Genomic DNA, 20,543 nt, shown 5'->3' on the forward strand with positions numbered 1-20,543 from the left:
AAGTGTCCGACTTCGGCTCAGGTCATGATCTCACGGTTTGTGAGTTCGAGCCCCGTGTCGGGCTCTGTGCGGACACCTCGGAGCCTGGAGCCTGGAGCCTGCTTCGGATTCTGTGTCTCCTTCTCTCTCTGCCCCTCCCCGACTTGTGCTCTGTCTCTGTCTATCAAAAATAAATAAAAGTAAAAAATGTTTTTTTAAAAGAGGATCTATCTCATGCTAAGTGTTCTTACCGCAATAAAATTTTTAAGAAGGAAAAAGGGAAGATATATTTACATAAGGAACAGTTCAAAGAATTACCATTGGCATATAAATACCCAAATAGACAGTTTACAGTCCAGCGGGGATGATACCCAGATCTATGTTCACACACATCACATTGTCTTTAGACCACGTTACATGCACACGCACACATGAAAAAGTAGTGCAAAGATAAAGGTAACCAGGAAGAACGAACCACGTAAACGCTGAACTTGAAGTCCACCTATTGCTGAGGCATAAAAGGATATTTTAGGATTCCTTCTCTCAAAGTAAGCCTGTGGGAAAGGAGTCTGGCTCCCTTGGCATCACCCTTAAAGGGTCGGGGCGTGCCTCCAGAAAGTCAGTCTTGCTTCATCAACACCTCCCCCAGGATGTGACATCCATGAAAATATCCAAAGGCTTCTGTGGCCTTCTCGGGAGTAACGTGTTCCACGAGTTTCGCGCAGTGACACAGGGCGAGGAGCAGAAAGACCGTAGCAACAGATAAATATAGGTTTGGATGCTGCCTCTACTACTCCTAGTTCTGTGGCATTGGAGTTCCAAATACCCAAATGTTTGTCCAGCCTTCCCTTCTGTTAAGTGGGGCAGCCACCACTGTCCTCACAGGCCCGTGGTGAGGAGTCTGTGTGTTAAGCACCCAGCTAGGTACCTGGCACCTAGTAGGACTCAGTGAAGTTTGTTTTCCGTCTGTCCTACATCATGGAGGAAATCCTTGCTTTCTTGCAAGGACTCAGAGCCAAGAGACATCAAGACCGACCTGACCCGAGACGCTGAGGAATGGTCTAATTCAAGGGACTTTTGAAGACAGAGATCTGGTAAGCTCCTTGAAGGCAGAGGCTAAATCTTTTAAGTGTTCCGGAGAGTGCCAAGCCTGGGGGAGCTGCCCAATAAACGTTTAAATAATAATAGCTGCTTACGAACTGGATTGTGGTCTCAGTTCCCTTGGAGAGGTCGCCACCTGGTGGACAACGATCAACACAGCACACCTCTGGGAACGCGTGCACTCCTAGGGCCATTTAAACCCTGACAACCTGCTGCCATTTACAGCTCCCGCGAGCCTGTGCGAGTAACAAGGCGTTTCTGAAGAAGCAGGAAAGGCAATTTAGAAGGAAAATAGCAACTTCTTGGGGTTCTAAAAAGACCAATGCATTTTCTTGCCTCTAGCCCTTGGCTTAGAGACTCCATCTTGTCCCATTTCCTGGCCTTAACGTTTACAAGAATTACAAATTCGCATCTGAAATCCTCAAACTTCAAAGCATGTTAACCATCAACAAAAGTAACCTTAAACTAAGCCAAGTGACAGGGAAAACGTCAAAGCCTCTCAGTCTATATGTAGGGGGCATGGGTAGCAGGAAACCAAGACAGAAATACCTGGTCTCCACTGCTCTGAAATGTTAACACTGCTTGATTTTTGTATCTAAGATACACAATCAGCTCATGGAAACATACTGGCCACAGACAGCTGATTTGTGAATGGTGGATATACTGGTAAAACAGAGCAGAAAGGAAATTCTAAATGGGGAGGGGGGTGGAAGGAGAAATCTTGGGCTCCCATTCAGTAAGTCTGATAAAATGGAAAGAACACGGGGGCACCTGCGTGGCTCAGTCGGTCGAATGTCCGACTTGGGTTCAGGTCATGATCTCATGGTTTGTGCGTTTTAGCCCCGCATCAGGCTCTCTGCTGTCAGCACAGAGCCCGCTTGGGATTCTCTGTCCACCCCCTCTCTCTGCCCCTCCCCAGTTGATTCCCTCTCTCTCTCAAAAATAAAACATTTTTTAAAAACGGAAAGAACGTGGCTTTAAAGGCTACCAGATGACTGGCTACAAATCCCAATTGTGCCATCTTGGACAAAGTATTCAGCCTCTCTAAAACCGTAAAATGAGTTGATCAACTTTCCCCTGTGTAACCGCCACATGGCCACTTCTAGTTATGGTCCCCAAGTCCACACCACCATGACGATCTGGGATAGATTCTTCAGCAGTCCCGAAGTTCAGAGGTAAGCCACCCCACGCATTTGCGCAAGTGTTTGGGTTTTATTTACGATCACGTGCCATGTTGCCCTGCATTACTCAGATAATCACCTCATTTCACCAGGCGAGTGTTTTCACAACGAGTGCATGGAAGTCTGGGGTCAAAGAAACACTTATTAAATAATGCCCACACGTTTCCTGAGCAGACTTTTCAAGCAAAGCCAGTAACGTAAGGAAAGCGCTGCCTACTTCCATCAATTCATTTCTGCCTCTGCTTCCTGAAACTTCCCAGTTAGCGACTGGGATCAGCCCCACTTGGGGAAACCTGTGGACCCTTTCGGCTTATCGGCCCCGGGAAGAAAGAGGTACTTGAGTGGAGTTCACGCGACATGCGCTGGCCTTTCCCTTCGCCCTCCCAGCAGTTATTTCCTGCATCGAAGGGAGACGTGGAAAGGATATTTACATGGGTGGCAAAAGTCCCCATCTTGGTCTCAGCCCAAATTAGCCCATCAAGATAGTAAGATGGAGGTAAGGGATAACAAGATAGTTCTTACACAGCGGCGCTATACCCCCACCCCCAGAACCCAACCCAAGACCCCTTCACTTACGGCCGATCCTGTGTCTTTCCTTGTTTCTAGAGGTGCTGAAAGAGTCCAGCAGACTCGTTTCCTGCCCGCCGTGTTGGAAATTTGGCACCGATTTCACAGTTGAGGTCCTCTTGTTGAAATCCGATTAGGTTCTTCTCTGTGTTACCCTTGAACGGAATCCTGGACATTAATACCGAATAAGGAAGGGGCTGGCATGGGGGGTCAGGCACAGCAGTCTACTGGGGAAGGTCAGCGGTGAAAGTCCTCCGTGCACAGCCAAGCACCTGACAGGAGCCCGAGAGCTAGCAGCTAGGGGTCTGCATAACCCTTGAAGAAAGGACTTCCTAAGCCTCAGTTTCTTAATCTACAAAATGGGCATGATATTCCTCACAGCAGAACCCTGTGATGAAAAGTGAAATGATGGTCTCCTTTGGAAGTCTGTACAAATGTCCATTTGAAATCACCAATGAGAAGTGTTTTTACCAAAGTGCCTGGCACTTAGCGGGTACTCCAAAGAAAATTGTACTTCTGTCCTTACGGTTACCCAGGGAGGCCAGTATTATTGAACCTATTTTATGGAGGCAGCTCAGGATAATTTTGACTACATCACACATCCAGCAAGGGTTGGGGCTGAGGTTGGATCGGGCAAAAACTCAGTTGTATGCCCTCTTCAATGGGACAGGGATCCTAAAGCTTTGGGGGGCAGGGTCAGTAGAATCTCTACAGAGTCTGGTTAAAGGTGAACCTTCTGGGGCCTCATCCCAGATTCTGACCCAGGAGTTCCATAGGGGGGCCCAGATTCTAATGAAAGTGGTCTTTAGCCACTACCCCAGAATTCTCAGTATAAAACACTATGCACGTATTGTTATTACTACAAGTAATAATATCCCTATTAATATTAGTTTTTACTTTTATAACTACACTGAAAGGTAACAGCTTGAGCAGAGACTAAGTGAAAAAACAATCACATGCATACAAGCACACACACATACATATAAATGTAAAAAAAAAAAACAACAACCCAGATCTGATTCTACTCACTCCAAATAGTAATAGAGAGTAACCTTACTAGACCTCCCCAGACCAAGTATATTTTGTTTTAATAAATTTGGTAAGCTGAAACATGTTTCGTGAGCCTATAATTTTGACCATAAAAATGGCTAAATCTCTCAAAGTCTCTGGATTTGGGAGGCTTTTTTTTTAAGGGTTTTTTTTTTTTTAGGTTGATTTATTTATTTTGAGAGAGAGAATGCTCGTGTGCATGCATAAGCAGGGGAGGGGCAGTGAGAGGGCGAGAGAGAGACTCCCAAGCACGCTCTACACTGTCAGCACGGAGCCTGACACGGGGCTCGGACCCATGAACTGAACCGTGACGTCATGACCTGAGCTGAAATCAAGAGTCGGACGCTTCAGCAGGACTCATCATCGGGGAAACACCAATCAAAACCACAATGAGATACCACCTCACGCCTGTCAGAATGGCTATAATTAACAACTCAGGCAACAGATATTGGTGAGGATGCGGCCACTGCTGGTGGGAAGGCCAACTGGTGCAGCCACTCTGGAAAACAGGATGGAGGTTCCTCAAAACGTTAAAAATAGAGCTACCCTATGACCCAGCAACTGCAAAACTAGGTATTTATCCAAGGGATAGAGGTGTGCTGTTTTGAAGGGACACATGCACCCCCATGTTTATGGCAGCACTATCCACAACAGCCAAAGTATGGAAAGAGCCCAAATGTCCATCGATGGATAAATGGATAAAGAAGATGTGGTATATACACAAAGGAGTATTACTCGGCAACCAAAAAGAATGAAATCTTGCCATTTGCAACGACGTGGATGGAACTGGAGGAGATTATGCTAAGTGAAATTAGTCTGACAAATATCATAGGGCTTCACTCATATGAGGACTTTAAGACACACAACAGATGAACATAAGGGAAGGGAAGCAAAAATAATATGAAAACAGGGAGGGAGACAAAACGTAAGAGACTCTTAAATATGGGGAACAAACAGAGCGTTACTGGAGGGGGTGTGGGAGGGGGGATGGGCTAAATGGGTAAGGGGCATTAGGGAATGTACTCCTGAAATCATTGTTGCACTCTATGCTAACTAATTTGGATGTAAATTTAAAAAAATAAAATTAAAAAAAAAAAAAAAGAGTTGGATGCTTAACCAATAGAGCCATCCGGGTGCCCCTTTTGGGAGGTCAGGGAAATGAAACTCATTCATTCACCCAACAAACTTGTCATTGAGCTATTTTGTGTTAAGCACTGGGATAAATGTGAGGGGTTCAGAAATCAATGAGACTGAAATCTCATGAAGCCCCCAAACTTGTCTGTCCTGTTGAGGAAACAAACTATAGCAAATTATTCCAGTATATGTAAGTGCTACAAAAGAAAACCTCAGGGTACGATGCCTATTGGGGATCAGCAAGTTTGGGGTAGAATGTTCTTCCAGAAGAATAGTCATTTAAGCTGAGCACTAAAGGTAGAAAGGGCTCACATGTGTAAAAAGCCAGAGTGGATGGCAAGTGCAAAGGCCCTGAGGCAGGAAGGAACTTGGTGGATCCTGGGAGAGAAAGAAGCCCGAGGAGCCGGCTGTGGAAACCCAGAGCAGAGCACGAGGCAAGGTTGGAGAGGGAGCAGAGATCACACAAGGCCTCAGGGGCCCGGGTCGGGAGTTTGAATTTTATTCCAAGTACAGTGGGTTAGCCATGCGAAGCCTTCAAATGAGAGAGAAACGTGATCATACCTGCCTCCTAAAATAATCGCTCTGGCCACTGTGTGGAGAATGGAGTGGTGGGGACAAAAGCACAAGGAGGGCACTGGTGGGGTGTACCCCAAGGAGGGAGGCCCGGGGGCGGGGGCGGGCAGTAATGGTTACATGGGGGGCAACCACCCTCATAAAGGACCTGGAAACGAAGTGCCTGTTGGCTGCTGCCCTCCAGCCTGATGCTCTGTTGCTCTCCGTCCTCTGTCCCCTCCAGCACCTGGACCCTACAGGGGACACTTCCCCTCAGAAGGAGCCAGGAGGTCCCTTCCAGCGGCCACTCCCATTACAGCCTCCTCTGCCCCTCACACCAGGCTAGGGACATGTGGCTCATGAGTTTGTTAGTTCTCAAGGGGACAACTATGCCCCCAGGGACCCTCTGGCAACGTCTGCTCACATTGTTTGTCGTCCCAAGGCAGGGGTGGATGGTACGGCCACCTACTGAGTCAGGCCAGGGCTGCTAAATATCCTTCAATATACAGGGCAGCCCCCACAACAAGCAATTACGTGGCCCCAATGTCAAAAGTGTCAAGGTCGAGAAGCCTGGACTTCTATTTCTTCTCTAAAGCCAGTGTCTCCCCAAGCAGTTCCCCGAGGGGCAGGAGAAGGAAGAATTCAAACACTAGTACAAAAGGCACAGAAAAGGAAACTGGAATGCATTCATTGACCTCCTAGTGCATACAGGCCACTGCCTTTTACACGTTAACTCATTTCCTATTTGTGTGGCATTTTGGTTAGTTTTGGTTTTTGGTTTTTGTTTTTGTTTTTTTTTTTTTACAACAAACCTGTACAAGACAGGTAATTTTGTTACTCCCATGCCACAGAAGGGGAAAGTGAGAGCCCGGTCATTGATAACCTTTCAAAATCACAGCGCTGGGATTCAAGGCCGAGGCTCACTGATACCTAGTGCGGCGGCCTTCTCTGAATTCCACAAAACCTCTTAGGTCAGCCGGAGGGGAAACAGAGCGGCCAAGTCTGATTGTAGGAGTCTGGTGTCCTGCCTGGGAAATGTAAATAATTTAGAGTACAGAGGCGGGAGGAATAATCATCCTGTCTGGCTTCGTGGGCCACCCAGACGGAACGCTGGACCCCTCGCCACCATCCACACCCTCAGGGCACCTCCCCCCCCAGCATCTCAACCAGAAGGATCAAGGTGAAAGCTAAAAATAGCATTTGGCAACCAGATTCCTCAAGCCAGGAACCACTACTCCAGGCTGAGTAAACGATACGGAGGCAGAACTCCACCAACATGTATTGATTTGATGCCTACTATATGCAAACCTCCAAGGCAAAAACAGCGATGACTGGAAAGTCAAGTAAGAAATAGTTTTCAGACACCTTCCACTCTCATTATAAAATGCTTTATCAAGCCTATGTTTTATGCCAAGCCAAATGCGAGGCTCTGGGGTACCAGGACAGGCCCTGACCTCAAAGGGTGGGAAACAAACTACAAGAGACTCTTAAAGATAGAGAACGAACTGCAGTTGACCAAGGGAGGTGGGTGGGGGGACGGGCTAGACGAGTGATGGCTACTATGGAGGGCATTTGTCTGGACGAGCGCTGGGCGTGGTATGGAAATGATGCATCACTGAATTCTTCTCCTGAAACCAATATTGTACTGGAGGTTAACTACCTAAGATTTAAATTGAAAAGTTAAAATTTTTTAAACTTAAAAAAAACAATGAAAGTGCTTATAATTAAGATCCATGCTGAACTCTCCTGGAGTCGGGTGGGGAATGGATGGCCAGCATCCCGAGTCCGAGCACTGAATGGATCATTATGAGAAACGACCAAGGACCATTCAGAAGGGCACTTCGAGGGCTGGGGACTGCAAGGTACAGACGTGAGCAAACTGCGATCTACAGGAGAGAAATCAAGAGAAGCCTTGCGACGGACCCGCCCTTAATCTCAGGAAAACTCACGTGTGTAGGTATGAGAAGACTTGCATCCTGGAAGAGGAGAACTAGTCAGAGCGCTCGACAGTGGAAGAAGAAATTTACCCAGAGGCCAGAGCCATCTGGAAGGACAGAGACGGGATGTAGGCAGGACCGTTCAGGTACCACGGGGGCACTGTCTTTGGAGCCCTTCGTACGTGGTCGCACCGAGACTGGTAAGAACTCCAGGTGAGTGTGTTTACTGACCGCACCGAAGAGATAAGAAAACTGAAACACCCACCTACTACCCCAGCAGGAAGCCCAGAAGGGACCCCAGGCCCTCTGGCTCAGAGCAGGTGACTGCCAGCTGACACATGGGCCCAATCTGGTGCATCACCTATTTTTTGTATAAATGAAGTTCCACTGGAACAAAACACTCCCGTCCCCTTGCATAATACTGTCTGCGGCTGCTTCCGTGCTGGGACGGCAGAGCTCAGTGTGACAGCGACCATAAGGTCCACAAAACCTAAAGCATTTACCATCCAGCCCTTTAGCAGAAAAAGTCTGCGGACTTGTGGCTCCACAGCTGGCTCTCTTGGCCCAGTCAGCCCAACGAGGTCGGAGCTGGCAGCACCGGATGGGGCCCTCCCCCTGGGGACACTCCCGGCCCCTGGACACTGCGGGCCACTCCCCACGCTGAGGGGGCAGCGCTGGTGGGGAGGCGGAACTCAAGGGTCTTCTCAGGACGTACAAAGCCCTGTAAGAAAGCACATCCCTTGAGTGCTGGGATTCCTGTGGCAACTCCACTATTTATATTGAAAACACCACAAGAACTCATTTTTCATGCTATTTCAGCTGAAAACAGCCATGGCAGGACCACAATCTGGAGATCAGGGCCGGGGGGGGGGGGGGGGGACGGGGGTGTTTGCACAGCGGGGCTCAGCCCGAACGGTGCCCCAGGTTGCCTGTCCCAGGTGCACTGGGCCCCAGCCAGCCTTTCTTCTGGGATAGTGGGCTTGAGGAATGAGGGGAGGCGAGAGGGCAGAAGGTGCCTCGCTGGAAACGTCGCCTCCTGTAATCTGGAAACGCATGAAGCCGCGAGCTGGCGCTCACACATCCACCTTGTTCGACAACCACGCATGGGTCATTAATTGAAATAAAATGAAATGAAATGGAACCCAGATGTTCGTATACGTTCACTCGCACAAAACACAGAGACCAATCGCCAAATGGAAATGCACCAGAGCATCAGCCGCAGTTATTTGAGGGGTGTGGAAGTTACCTCGTGGTCTGTCTCAACCCCTTGTCTTTGTTCTGGTTTCCTGCCACTTAGGCTAAGGGAAGGGGGAGAGAAGATAAAATTATTACTTAGAATTATTTTGCGTTTCTCCCCGTAAGAACGTACACTCCTTAAGAGACGACGTTTATCTTTCAGTGTTAGATCTCTGCTGCCCAGCACACAGCCTGGAACATAGTAAGTGCTCAGTTAATAGTTATGGATTCAGTCAGTGACTCTATTTTCATATAGGCCAAATGGGTCCACAAGGCACATACATTGTTGCTATAACTTTCATAAAGCACATGATTTAAAAATATATAGGGCACCTGAGGGGTTCAGTCGGTTAAGCGCCTGACTCTTGATTTCCGCTGAGGTCCTGATCTCATGGTTCGTGGGACTGAGTCCCACGTTAGGCTCTGCACTGAAAGGGCGGAGCCTGCTTGGGATTCTCTCTCTCTCTCTGCCCCTCCCTCGCTTGTGCATGCAGTGTTCTATCTCCCCCTCAAAATAAACACACATTTCTTATTTTAAAAAATAAAAAAAATAAAAGTACCTATCAGTCAAGTGAAAGAACAGAAACGAAAGACTTATTTCTCAAATGTTTATGACTACCTACTATGTGTCCACATCACCATTTTCCCCTACCTTCAGGAAGCCGTACCTGGTATAAAATTCGTAGCAAATCCTCAAGTAACACCTCAGAAGTATCCCAGACCACACATACTACACAAACCACCACCACCATAATCACCACCTACTTTGAAAGTGATATATAAAACAAACAAAAAAAACCCTACTCATCTTCAAGAGAATAAATGCTCCAGGGAGCCCATTATCCCAATCCCTGAGAGTCTGGAATACACTGCCCTGGGAGATAATAAAACTGAATTAAAACCAGAGCCCAGAGGAGAACCTAAAGTTGTTCTGGATAAGCTATCATGAGCCATTAGAAGCCAGGAACTAATTGTTTGAATAAACAAGTCAGCACTTATGAACGTTGCCAACATAAAGCCTGGCACCCGACATGCCTCATCCCACTGGCCCCCATTAGGCCTCAAACTCAGAGATCAAAGTCAAAAGCACACAATGAACTTGAGACAGTTGGAAAGGTTAACGACAAGCATCTGAGAGTTAGCGAAGTTACTATGTGCGCTTAGTATGAGAAGCAGAAGACGGTGAGGCAGATCTCGACTCCTCCTCCTCCCTTCCACAAACATGGGAATGAAACCTTTGTCGCGAAGGCCACTTACTTATGTTGAGTAAGAAAAGATGCCCAAAGAATAGCCGAGGTTGCAAAATAATAGCTGACCCGACTGTGTTGCTCAAGTCTGGCCCCCCAGTACTAAACGAGACCGGTGCTTGGATTTAATAATAAACCCGTGACTCTACGGGTTAACCTGCCCTCTTTGGACTTTCATTACTAAAAACGCCCGTGACAAGCCAAGAAGTGATTCCTGGGGTGCCTGGGTGGCTCAGTCGGTCAAGCGTCTGACTTCAGCTCAGGTCACGATCTCGCGGTCCGTGGGTTCGGGCCCCGCGTCGGGCTCTGGGCTGATGGCTCAGAGCCTGGAGCCTGCTTCCGATTCTGTGTCTCCCTCTCTCTCTGCCCCTTCCCCCGTTCATGCTCTGTCTCTCTCTGTCCCAAAGATGAATAAACGTTAAAAAAAAAAAAAAAAAAAATTAAAAAAAAAAAAAAAAAAAGAAGTGATTCCTATGGTAAGGGGGTGGGAAGGGCAGCTGGGAACAGGAGACGGCCCCTCCGAGAGTGAAATAAACATTCTTAAGAAGATAACACCCTCCATTAACCATCTCCCAGAACGATCAAAAATAAAATAGAATAGCCCTAGCCCATTGGAACAATCCTTTTATCCCAGGGAGAAAAAAGGAGCCAAACCAAAATGGCAGCCTGATGTAGATTTTTTTTTCTCTTCAGATTGTCAAAGGACGGATTACTAGACTTTATCTAGTCATCCCACAAATGAGGATTAATCACTGGCTGTGTGGCAGGCCTAGGTGCTAGGAAGAAAAAGGCCAGTCTTTGCCCTTAACGGCAAGTATGATTGATTCCTTAGGAACAGGTTAAAATTTGCTAATGGCCTTCTCGGGGCCAACTTTTGAGCTAGGTGCTTCGTAAATGGCATTCATCCATTCAGTAAGTGTTTGTTAAGCCCCAGGCAGGTACGATAAATACACTGTGGGGGCACTAAGGTTGCACGGGACCGTCGCAAATCTGTCCTCACACACCTCACTGCGGGTCAATACAGCTCCGCTCAGCAGACATTTTTCCAGTTTCATGGGGAGGAAGAGTGGGATTAGACACAACCCACTCGAGGTCACACCCCAGTCACCCCAGCCCACCCTCAGGCCTTTCCTCCTCCCCCCAGAAAGCTTGCCAGGACCAGCTGGCAAAGAGTGGAATGGGAGTCGGTTTATTCCCGGACAGCTGTTTGAGTTTGTTTTGTGTTTTGTTTCTACATAAACACCCTTGTCTATGAAACCCTTGTCTATTTCCCACTGCTGCCAAAACAATAATGATGGTAATAATAATAATAATAATAATAATAATAATAATGATAATGTTCCCTCTCATTTTTCCTACAACACATGGCCCTTTCGGGCTATTTATTTTCCTTTAAGACAGAGTCAGTGTTAACAAGAAACCTTCCCCTTCCTTTTAACATTGTAAGAAATCATCAGAATGACCAGATGGGACGTGCCAAACTCACTCTCGCCAACCTCCATATCCAGGAGATGGCAGATGGGCCGTGGTGGGGGCCGTGGGGGAATGGGGACCAGGCGACCCGCATCCGAGGGCCACTTGCTTCTCAACCTCAGCCGATGGTCATGAAGCAAAAATTAAGCCAAGTGTGGTTAGAACTTCTGATTTTTTCAAGTGAAGCCAGAGGTCCGGCTTGCTGGGTCAAATCTCCCAATATTTCGACATTGGCAATGGAGGTTTTAAAAAATTTGAATGTGTAGAACAACATTTTGCTGGCCCAACAACACGTATTTTGGTGTTAAATCTGGCACAGTTCTCTGCATTATTCCAAGGGTGCTTTCCAGTGCATATCATACGTGTTGAACAATATTTTAACGTATTTATTTAGAGTACCTATCAGTGGTCTTTTCCTTACCACATTTATAGATATGCCATAAACCAACTCCACAGGCAAGGGGAAGACTGTGTTTGTATCCAAGAGCCCTTATCCTCCAAGTACAAAATAGAAGATGGCGGCAACATGGGCAGTAATGTGTAGAGGAGGGAGAGGCCATCCGGTTCTCATGACAAAGTAACATTTAAGGGCACGTAAGCACAATCGCCTTGATGGAGAAGACAAGAGGACGTGGACGTTCTGGAAGGCTGGAACAGAATGTTACCCTGAGGCAAATAATCGTGTATAAAATGGCGACAGTGCCTGGTCTACTGTGTAAAGTCAGGTCGGGGAGGCCAGTCGTGATATGTCCTGGGGCATCTGGGTGGCTCAGTTGGTTAAGCATCCGCCTTCAGCTCAGGTCATGATCTCACAGCTCATGAGTTCGAGCCCCACACTGGGCTCTGTGCAGACAGCTCAGAGCCTGGAGCCTGCTTCGGATACTGTGTCTCCCTCTTTCTCTGCCCCTCCCCCACTTGAGCTCGCTCGCTCACTTGCTCTCTCTCTCAAAAATAAACACTGAAAAAATTTTTTCAAAAAGTCTTGATATCCCCTGCACTTAACACGGTGCTTAAAGTGCAGACGGCTTCCCATAAAAATTTCAGGGTGAAATTAGCTCATATATACGAAGGCATTTTGATCAACAAAAGTATGGCATTGAGGGATTATTAATATTGATGAGGAGACACTTTTCAAAGGAAACTTCTCTAGGACTCCTGAGAGAGCAATGATAAATTGAGGGTCTCTGGCAACCGTTAGTGCCTTTGTCAAAGTTCAGCAAGGCATTTCCTTCTCAAAAACAATGAAGGGAAACTCATTCCATTGATTTCTGATCCAACTGGGGATACTAAGCCAAAAGCAGAAAGGAAATAGAGGTTAATATGTGGCCCTTTTTGGATTTCAGAGTCAAGAGACACAACCTAACACCCGTAGCCTCCCCTAAAAAAGTGGGGGGGGGGCAATGTTCTCAGATGAGAAAGAAATAAGCTTTATATTCATCTAAGGCTAGGACTCCCCTTCAAGTGCATAACACAAGCTTTGGAATCAGAGAGTCTTGGGTTCAAGTCCCAGCTCCAAGAGTCACCAGCTCTGCTACCTTGGACAAACTGCCAAGCGTCTTTGAGCGTCTGAGTAAAGGGACGCGGCGGCAAAAGCAGCGCCCATCTCCTATGACTTACGAAGAGGACAGGAATAATGTACAGTGAAACCTAATTACCCTCATGTAAGTATCAAACGAGACACAAAATGATCTCATTTCAGGCAGACATCAAAAGCCAAGGAGCCGATTCCATCAAGTTGAAAATCCCACCACGATTTCATCCAGGATGGAAACGGGGTCTTGATATTTATCTCTTTTTGAACTCCCCCGAAGTACCCTGGGCTGCCTGCACACATCGATGTTTCTCTCGACAGGGTAATCCACGACCACAGATTGCCCACAGCTGTCCCAACCACATGAAAGACCCGGGTGCTCCCCAGTGACCTCCTGGCACGAGGTAGTCATTCATCAAATGCTAGGACCTCAGCACCAGACACGCCATGAAAGGTTAGCCCTTGGTTTTTACTGCGTTGGTATTAGCTTTCCCTGTCTGTGGCCATTTGTTCAGTACAAAGCTTTATACTGTTTACAAATGGTTGAGAGTCCTGGCCTTTTCTTCTTAGTGACTTTTAGACACTTGCGTCATTAATCTTTAATTTCCCCTGGAAACTTCAGTCAGCAATGAAAATGAAACGCTGCCTTCTGCCCTGGGCTTCGAGTCCTGCCGGACCGTGCACTTCTGCAAGAGGTCTAGGTGCGACGGGGTGCGTTGGGGAAAGAACCGCCATCATCCGCTCCGTGCAAAAATGGAACCTGTTATTTTCGTGACACTGTGTATGCGTCTGATATCAGCCATACCCGCCAAAGGCATCTGGCGCGGTGTTGAGTATACCGTGAGCATTCGGTAAAGAGCAGTGGTTTCTTTATTATATTTATTATTATTATTATTATTATTGTATTGATATTATATTAATAATTAATAATATATTATTAATAATATTAATATTATTGTATCTTTATTATTCTTTATTATAATAATTATGATTACTGTTGATTTCATTCCCTTATGGCACTTTCCATAGCATCTGTGCTTGAGAAAAAGGAAAATGTGTCCAAGAGAGGAAGTTCTGAAGCAAATAATACTTTCGCTGATAATAACTGTTACACAAATAGCAGAGCAATCAAAGACACAGCCAACACCACGATCTAGTCCAAGTTTCAGAATGTTGAACGTGGGCATGGGGCAAATTTGTGGTTGTTTTCCTTACTGATGTCACGTAAGAGTGGGGGAAAAAAGTAAGTGGCCTACTTTTTGTGAAAGCAGAATTGTTTTCTTCCAGTTTCCTTTTGAGTAATTTCCTATCGTCATTCCTGTTCCATCCAACACAACGTTCTGGGATGACGGAAAAAGGTGAATAACCTAGCAAGCGAGCTGACAGATACCTCCATGTTCTCAAAAATTCAACAGGAGGTAACAGTTTGAATTAAGATTTAATGATATCACAGTCTATGATGTGCATATACCATACTTTACATAGCCACTCCCTTACCTTTTCTTCTTATAGTTGATTTCCATTTAGTATTAATAATTCAAAGGATACTTTGGAGATACTCCCCAGTAACATACGCTGAAATTGGGAAAGCTAGCGGTTTTCTTAATGATCCTAAACTCTTAGAGTTCTGTATGCCATCGAAGACTCATCGGTCTATTGTAAAGAGTCAACGTTGGGCCAATCCATTCATAAGTAGGCCACTTGGATAGAATTATTGTATCCTCGTTGTATTACGTCCTTCCCCATCACAGGTTACCGATCTATTACCTTTGATCACCAAAGTACCAACACCACCAACACCAAATTTGATCACCAAAGTACCAACACCAGCACCAACAATGCTATTTATGCTGCCCAGAAATCTGGATGAGAACAGGAGTTCCAGACCTGGGAATGATGTCACACAGGGTATACCAGGGGAGGAGAGGGTCCTTGGGAGGCAGGTGAACAGCAAAGACCAGCCGCCGGACCCTCCATCCTGGCAGGAGAGCCCAGGAACACTGCCCTCATCACTTCCTGTGGGTCACAGGAGAAAACCCCATCCTCTACTGTATACCCACTTTGTACTTTCAAGCATTACCACATCCATTATCTTATTGGATCATCACAATGACCCTGGGTGGGGGGCACGTTGGGCAGAGAATAGGACAATGCTCACGGTTTACACGTGATCCTGAGATATTAACTTGCCTTGGATTACATGGCCATCCCCCATCAGCTCTAGGATTAGGACTTGGGCGTCACAGCTTCAAAGTACAGAGGTCTTCTGGTATACCCCATTTCCTCCAGTCCCCAAGAACAAAATAAGGCAGCTGTTTGGAGTGATGAATAGCAACAACGCCAGAAGGTTATGTATGCTGCTTAAATTAATAATTAAGGATTTCTGGTTTCAGGTACCATGGAAGAAACACACCTCACCCTGCCTCTCCCACCGCATATAGATATAAAACACTCGCACAGCTGATACCGCAGCAGTTTGAGGACTCTGAAAAGTAAACAGTGGCCCACAGATGGGGAAAGAAGATCAGAAATTGAAATGCCACCCGAACCAGCGTTGGGTTTTCCATAGTTTCTTCTCTCCAGTATACCTTGGCTTTAACTCCACACTCCAGACCTGGTAGTGGGCACCAAGGCAGAACAGAGAAAGCTAAAAGAGAAGGCACCTCATTCTAACCAGAGAGCCTGAAAAGGGAACTTCTAACTTCAGAAGAGCGTATGGAAACGTCTCATTTTGTTTCCTCCTTCATTTCTCTGTTTTCTCACACCCTCAATCAATTTTGTAAGGGTGGTGAAGGTGACCAGTGACAGAGGTCCATGGCAGCCTGAGGGAGAGGAATGTTTCCAATTGGTGGAGATTCAATCCCAAGAGGGTGGAGGGAACATTCACTTTTCTCTCTCTGCCCTCCCACCACTGGCCCAACACACCCGACCAAAGCGACTACACCCATTTTCTAGTCAGAGGACCCCAAGGAGGTGTTACCGGGAACCAAACAACATTGAAGAGATCATAAGGCTGGAGGGACTCAAGAAAACAGAGCCAGAAATGTGTTTATGAACACTTGGGCTCACCCCCAGCCCCTTACAGTGCAACCTTGGACGTGATCCTATTCAGTAGAGCAAACACATCCGTCAGTGAACAAACCACCTTCCAGGACCCAGATGCGCCACTAGGTGGAGCACATGCAGGACAGATATGCGTAGCCCTGAGAAGGTTTGAACGCCGAAGAATACTAGAATCACAGCCCACAGAACTCAGGGCTTGACCACAAGCAGGTCAACTGACGGGTAAGAAACATAAGAAAACATCAACATTCTCCATGGATTTTGCAAAGACCCACAGTCTCTTAACATAACATTAAAAAGGTTCAGGATACAATCCAAAATTCCTCAGCCTATGGAAATGAGGGGGGAAATGAACTCACATGAGCAAAGACACTGGACAGACCCCAACACAGTGGCGATACCAATGTTGAGGTTATCTGACAAAGACTTTTAAAAAGCTAGTATAAAAATGCTGAAGCAAATGTCTATAAATACTTTAACACGAAAGGAAATACAGAAAGTCTCAGCAAATAAATCGAAGAGATAAAGAAGAATCAAATAATTTTAGACCTGAAAGACACAACTGACGTAAAAACTTACTGGGTGAACTTAATGGCAGAATGAAGACGACAGAACAGAGTCCAGGAACTTGAAGAGGGCTCGATGGAAATTATCCAATCTAAACATGGAGAAAAAAGATTGGGGGAAAAAATATGGAATAGAGTCTTGAAGGACCTACGTGATAATGACAATTTTTTTTTAAACATTTATGTGACCAGAATCCCAGAAAGAAGAGAACAAGTATTTAGTACTGAAAAACATTGCAAGAAGAATGGTTGAAAACTTCCCAACTTGGTGAAAGACACGACTGAGTAAACTCCAAAAAGTTACAAACTAGAGACAAAGAGTAAACTCATTACCTATAAAAGGACAACAACTGAAATGACAACAATTTCCCATTAGAGACCGGAGGGCCATAAGGAAGTAATACAGTAATCGTAAGGTTTTGAAATAAATTAACTCTCGGTGCAAATTCTCTATCTGGCAAGAATATCCTTCAGGAATAAAAGTGATATAAAGGCATTCTCAGATGAAGAAAAACCAAACCAAACAAACAAACAAAAAAGAAATCATTTAGAACAGACCTCTCAAACCAAATTGCTAAAAGGAATTCTTCAGAAAGAAATGATCCCAGATAGAAATTTGGAATAACAACAATGAAGAGCCGGCAAAGGAAAGAAAAACTGTAACAGACCATTTTTCTCTTGAATCCCTTAAAATATATTTGAAGGTGGAAAGAAAATTAAGACATTATCTAATGGGGTTTCCAGTATAGAGAGGCGTACCAAAGAGGTGATTATAACATAAAGCCGGGGGGGAGTACCGAGCTGTATATGGTGTATAGTAGAGACACATTCACACCACATATGGTGGTAAGATGTTTACATTCCACTGGATGGGGCGGCTGCTGATTTTAAGTAGACAGTGGAACGCTATGGGTGGATGGATGGATGGGTAGGTGGGTACATGGATAGATGGGTAGACGGCCCCTAAAATAACGACTTATCAACTTGACAAAGATAAGGCAGATACAAGATTTAAAAAGAGAGTAAAAAAAAAAAAAATATATAGGTAAGTTTTTAAATGTTCCAATAACCCGAAAGCAAGCAGGAAAGGGGTAAAAGAAGATGGGTACAAGACAGACGCGGTCTTTATTTGCATGACATCGACTAAAGCAGCGGGTGAGTGTTTGCATTTTGAGATAAAACTCCAGGAAACGATAAAGCCGAACACTCGCACATGGACGACGAGTGAGGTCAGGACAGGCCTCCATGAGGAGATGACCTCTCACGTAAGAGTAAGAGCGTGAGGCAGCACAAGCAAACACCCCACACAGGAGACGGACTGGGTGTTGGTGGAACCAAGGCCACCGTGGCTGGAGTAGTGAACAGAAGAATGCGAGCTGAAAGAGGGAAGGGAGACAAGGTGGTGGAACGGTCTAGGCCATGGTTAGCGGTCCACGTTGCATTCCAAGAAACCGCTCAAGCGTTCCATTTGAAAAGCAAAGTCTTCTTCTTAAAAATTTTTGGGGAACCTCCATACTGTGTTCCAGGGCTGCCCCGGTTTGCATTTCCATCGACGGCGCGCAAGGGCTCTGACGTCTCCACGTCCTCACCAACACTGGTTTCTTGTTTGCTTTTGAGAATAGCACGAGTCCACTTACATGAGGTACCTGAACTAGTGGAACTCACAAGGGGGAAGAGCACATACACATCGGTAAGGCAAGATGAACCAGTTCTAGAGATGGGCCCCACCACGCTGCGTCTACAGTGAGTAATACCGATCGTGTAGTCAGTGATATTGTATGGCAAGCTTAAAAATCTGTCCATGGGGCACCTGGGGGGCTCAGCTGGTTAAGCGGCCAACTTCGGCTCAGGTCATGATCTCACAGTTCACGAGTTCACGCCCCAGGTCGGGCTCTGTGCTGACAGCTCAGTTCCAGAGCCTGGAACTTGCTTTGGATTCTGTCTCTCCCTCTCTCTCTGCCCCTCCCCCACTCATGTTCTGTCTCTCTTGCTCTCAAAAAAAAAAAATAAATAAATAAATAAACATTAAAAAAAATTTTTTTTAATCTGTCCAGATCTCATGTGTGCAATTTTCTTATCACAACATAATTTTTTTTCCTTAAAACAATTAAAATGAGGATCAGAATTCATCTGAGAAAGGAAAGGAAAGGAAAGGAAAGGAAAGGAAAGGAAAGGAAAGGAAAGGAAAGGAAAAGAAAGGAAAGGAAAAGAAAGGAAAGGAAAAGAAAGGAAAGGAAAGGAAAGGAAAGGAAAGGAAAGGAAAGGAAAGGAAAGGAAAGGAAAGGGTTACTCAGGAGACCCCTACCTAGCCCCACCCAAGGTGGGAGATTCCTGGGCAGAACCTACGGAGGGTAACACAGCAAAATAAACAAGGAGGTCCCAGGCAAGAGTCAGCTTTCTCCTTCCTTTGACAGCTGAATGGTTAGCCTCCCTGGGCAGAAATGTGTACAAATCTGGATTACATCGAACAGTCAGATGCCTTATCTAAGAGACGACAGCCAAAGCTTGATCTTTGGCCTGAGGGGAGAATTAAAAGGTGTTTATGTTTCAGAAATAATCAGAGTCAGACATCTCAAAATTAAAATTCTTTGTCAGCCTATCAATATTTATGAATGTGTAAAATTTCCGACAGCCCCATTCCACAATTTCCATGCGTTGCGGGCTGAGAGAGGTTTGACCCCGGGGAGAGATAGCATCTCCGTGCCACACATTTTTCACTCACTCCGCAAAGTCTATTTAAAACTAGGAGGGCCCACCTTCTAGTTAGTTTACCTATATTCACCTTCCTCGCTGAAGTCAATCAGGAGGAGATAACTTACAACAGACCTTGCAGGATTGAAAAAACATAAATCACAGGTTCCTCCGTGTATCAACTCCCAGAAACCCACGAATTACTGAAGGACTATTAAATGCTGCAGCCAATCTAGTTTGGAACAAAGGCAAGATGTGCATTCGAAATAAATGGTTTTCAGTTGCCGTGTTGACATGAATGCATCATGTGAACTTGGCCACGCCTTTTTCCCTTACACCTGCAGCAGCCTCTATTTTATTATCTGCAAAATCAAGAATCGTTGTATGCACATATGTACATATATATATATATATATATATACACACATGTGGATGTATGCAGGTGTGGACGTATGTGTGTATGTGTCATGTGTTCTGGGAGCAGAGCCTGAGACAGGGATTCAGAGGCACGTGACTGACAAAGTGCTTTCTGAAACAAACATGTAGGGCAAACGAAGCAACACGGAAAGGGGACGAGTGGTGAACGAGGATATGATCTCGGGTAACGTCTAACTTTAGCCTGACTCCTGAGAGAAGGATAAACAGACCAGGAGCATAAAAATTTTTTATCTCAGAGTAGTCTCTACCTTGAGATAAGAACATCAGTCTCTCCCCGAGCCCCCGGAAAACCCTCCCTCAGCCCAGCTTTGGGCACTGGGATGTCTCCGGGGTGGAGGGAATGATTTCTCCTAGGTAAAGAGGCTACTGTCTGGTGAGGATAATTTTCTGGGAAGGAGGTGAGCCGCGAACACTCGGCGGCCAACATTTTCAGCAGGTGGGCGATATATAAAGTGGTCCCATAATGAGAGCCGGACAGGGCATACATATGTTGCATATGTTAAGGAGAGTAGATTTTGCATATACGCGAATAAAGGTGACGAAGGCACACGCACACACGCAATGGAGGGGGGGCGTTGGGAGAGGACAGAAAAAGAGGGAGATTAGCTTCTATCTCCTCTGCTGGCTTGCAAGGTTAATAGGAGAACATGGTAAGATAATACTTGAGGAAATACTCGAATGCCCTCATGCATTGTCAAAGCCATCACAGGCTTCCCGGACTCCATTTTCCTCTTCCCTCCGCCTTTGACTGCTCTCCCCTACAACCAAGCTTATCCCTGACTTCAAAGTGACTCTTT

This window comes from Panthera onca, chromosome E2, assembly GCF_046562875.1.
Source record: "Panthera onca isolate mPanOnc1 chromosome E2, mPanOnc1 haplotype 2, whole genome shotgun sequence".
Classification (NCBI taxonomy): Eukaryota; Metazoa; Chordata; class Mammalia; order Carnivora; family Felidae; genus Panthera; species Panthera onca.